Below are 4,282 nucleotides of genomic sequence, written 5' to 3'. Positions count from 1 at the left end.
GGGCGCCTGTTTCTGGCGCTAGACTTTTCTATGCTGGTGCTGGGCTTGGCAGTTTGAAGTTTGGCGCCAGCCTTTTGCTTCTTTTCTGTAAGTGTACTTGTGTTTTCTTATAAATTTTATCATGATTTACTTAAACATGTCCTGAAAACATAATCATTCTAGATTAACTCCAAACATATGATTAGTCATAAAAATTTTACTAAAAATATAAGAATTTTAATTCAAACCTAAGAAATTTATTCAAAAAGAAATTTAAAAAAACTAAAGATGCCTAGCCATCAATAATTTCAATAGTTAATTTTTGTCAACATCAACTTTCAAAAATTTTTTATATTTTTGTCCAAAATATCGATTTTTTTTCTTTATATATTGATGATGATTATGATCCACGCAGAGTAAACACCTAATTCAATTCTTATCTATTTCTTTAAAGAAATTCTGTAAAAAAAAAAAGAGATATTTCGCCTCTAACAAAATTATTTTGGAACAAGACGATCTTTTACTAAAAATTCTGCTAAATAATGACGAAAAATAATTTTGTGGGCTTTAAAATCCCAAAAAATTCTATTATTGCAAATTGAAGTATTAGAAGTAAAAGTTATAACAATGATGATAAAGAAGATGGTGGCAGTAATAATGAAAATTGGTTCTATTATTGAAAAGAATTTTCTAGAATTTAAAACTCTTACAAATTATAAATAAAATCTCACAATATTAATTTTCATTACTATTCAATAAATTTTTTAACATAGAAATTATATTATCTCAAAATAATTTTATTAAAAAAAAGAAAATTCTCTTTTATCAAAAAAAAAAAAAACCAACCAATCAAACAATCAATCCAACTAAAAAACACAAGAAAATAGGCTTCACCTTTCCAAAATAAAAGAAGCTAAAAAACTCATATAAGTTAGTTTAAAATACCACCGAAAACGAGATATTCATAAAAAAATCTTTGAACTTATGGGAATATAATCTCATAATGCCCAAAGAAAAAGGTCTCCAACAAGCAGCAGAGTATCCAACACAATAAAACAGCCAAAATATCATTTCATTCATATTATAGCTTAGATAACCAGATATAATTTTGCATTAGTGCGTTGAATTGTAACTCTTGCACCAAACATATATATATATATATATATATATGTGTGTGTGTGTGACCTAAGCTTATTTTCTTTATATTTCAGCTAGCTGAAGTCAACAATTTTTCAAATAACTTTCTTTTCTTCTTTTGTGTTTGAGTATTGCACAAGTATTTTGCAACTGAATGTAATCATCATTCGATTTTATATCCACATTATATGTCACCCTTGTGAGATTGACTTAAACAAATGAAAACTACATTTGCTATTAGTGGATACTTTAGTTCCATCTTCCCCACATTGTAAATTATATATACATTTTTATAAATGACAAGTAATAAACACGCTTATCGATCCTTCTAGTGACGTTGGAAAGACCCTTTTACTAACATCCCAAAGAGCACGCAGAAGTCATAAGAGCATGTAAAACGAATATTGCAACCTGCCTTTGAGTAGGGATATTGTTTTCATTTTTTAGTTGACCAATAAATTATTAGAAAAGCTTAAAGAGTCAACAAATTTATTAAATTTTGGCTAGCATATAATCAGTAAAAGAAAAATGAGTAATTTCACACTATTGGATGGAATCTCACACCATTAAATTATTGATAGCTACTTGATGATTATAAATTATAAAAGTTGCTGGCCCTAGCACTTCTCTAAATTATTGTATACACGATAAAATTCAAACTTATTTAATTGAACAAATGAACTGAATACTCAACCAACTCAAATTAATTCACATTATTTTAAATTTAATGAGGTGGGTTTATCTGTTTTTATAATAGGCCAATTGGGTTGTTGAGGCACTTTCTTGGCCCATAAATGTTGAGGCACAGTTTTTGGTCTGGATAGAAAATGGGTTAGATTGCTTGGAAAATTGAAACAAAAAATGTTAACGGCTTAAAACTTTGGTGTAAACTAATTTGGGTTATTAATTAATAATAAATTTTTAAATAAAATTTAAATTTGTAATAAATTAATTTTTAATTTATAAAAATAAAAAATACAATAAAAAAAAGTTTGGTACATGTCCAGTCAAAGCCGTACACTTTAATTTGGCCATTGCCACCGTATAGTCACCATGGACATCAACTGATCTACAAAATTCAAGAAATGGGGAAATAACATTTTAACGTGAATTCAAAGTATATAAAAATGGTCATTGCTACGGTGTTGAAAAAAAAAATTTTTCTGTTAGTGCTGAAAATGTGACATTTTAAAGTAGAAGATGTATGATTTTGTTGCCTCTAAAGTGTCCATAGTTTGTGCGCCAAAATTAATCGTGGTCAGTTGATAATGTATGCCGATAATTTGATTAGATGATAGTAATGTTGTGTAAATGATGCTAATTATATTATTAGGCCTATTTTTGAGGTTCTAACAAGTATTAGATCTCACATTTAAGTGTTATTGTTTTTTGTTGTGTTATTGAACAAAAAAAAAGTAAACATAATATGTCACACTGAAATTCATTTTTTGTTTAATGTTTTGAACTATGAAATATTTTTTTGGACATAAACATAAAATTGGATTATGAAAATACTATTATGGTAATAATAAACAATAAAAATATAAAATCCAAGTAAATAAATAATAACAATAATAATAATTATAATATTTAAAAAAAAAAGAGAAGACAGGTCTGAAATTAAAGATTTAGCGTATAAAAGAAAAAGGTGCTTCTTATTGTTCTATGTTATTCTAAAATCCATATTACTTTTAAAAAAATATTTATTTAGATATTTAATTTTTTAAGTTTAATATTTTTTATTTTTAAATTAAACAAAGTGAAAATTTTAAATAGTAGTATTTTGGGTTTAAATATAACTTTTGAAAGTCTATGTTAAATCGAAAAACTATACTTAAATTAAAAATGTTTTAAAAATAAGGTTTTTATGAATTTATTTAAATAGATATAATTCAAGTTATCAAATTTTAAATTTTATATTTGCTTTAAAAATTTTGTTTATTAATTTAAATAGAATATTATTTAATTTTCAGTTAAGTAATAATTAATTAATTATTACTTTGTTTTAAGAAGAAATAATACTGTGTGAATAATGGTTGGTGTTAAGTCTCACCTAGTTGTAGAAAGAAAATTTTGAACTCCTTTTAAGTTGTTCTTTTTATTATTTAACACTAGTAGGGCTTGAAGTAAGCTTTTGTGAGTCGAGCTAGACCAAGCTCAAGTTCGACTCACAAAAATTGAGCTTGACTCACAGTTCAACTCATTAACAATGAAGCCCATTTCTTAAGCTGAAGCTCGACTCACCAAAAGTTCACGAGCTGGCCTAAGCTCACGAGCTGACTCAAATATATAATAGGAACATAACCGATAATTCTATATCAATAAAATATAAGTTATATATTTTAAAGATTTTGAAAAAGATTAATTTTATATATTATTTATCTTATGGAGCAAGCTTGGCTGACAAGCCCATGAGTTTAGCTTATGGAGTTATTAACGAGTCGAGATCGAACTAGCTCATGAGCTAACTTGACTCACTTTCAAACCTAAAAACTGGTGGAAAGAATCCAAAAAATGACAGTTATCTGCTCTGTTATGGGGACTTGTAGTTAAAAGGCATATTTACAAATCAGGCCTAAAAGGGTTAATAATTTTTTCATACAGCTTGATCATTTAAGCACTACATGTTTCCATTTCACAAGTCTCCAAAGAATATTATGTTTGTGTGTAAGTTGTATTAAAGTACTTTTTTCCTAGCGATTTTTATTTCTCTCGTTCATTACAATATGGAAAAATAAATTTTTGTAAAACTACCTTTTGCATCCTAAATCTAAAATCAAACTGTGTTAAATCCAATGTCGTATCTATCCAATTATGGTTGTATGGAGCTTTTCTCATATCCCCAAACTGATTTTCATGTAGGAAGGTCGGAGACCGTTCATAATGAAAAACAAACAATCGGGACCGACAAACACTTTATCCAACAAGAATTTCTCTATACATAACCTTAATTATTATTAGCCTGAAGTGACACAGCAAAATAAATACATATTGCAGCAAATCAACCTACACTCCACCAGCTATTGCAGCAGAAGTTGTCTACACGTGGATATCACTCATGAACACGTGTCGCACTCCCGTACGGCCATAAAATTTTAGTATGTGATGAAAAAAATTTCCTTTCAGCCCCGTAGTATCGGCCTAGATTATTTGGACATTTTCTATT

Source organism: Arachis duranensis, chromosome 4, assembly GCF_000817695.3.
Source record: "Arachis duranensis cultivar V14167 chromosome 4, aradu.V14167.gnm2.J7QH, whole genome shotgun sequence".
NCBI classification, from domain to species: Eukaryota; Viridiplantae; Streptophyta; class Magnoliopsida; order Fabales; family Fabaceae; genus Arachis; species Arachis duranensis.
This window is presented reverse-complemented; position numbering follows the sequence as displayed.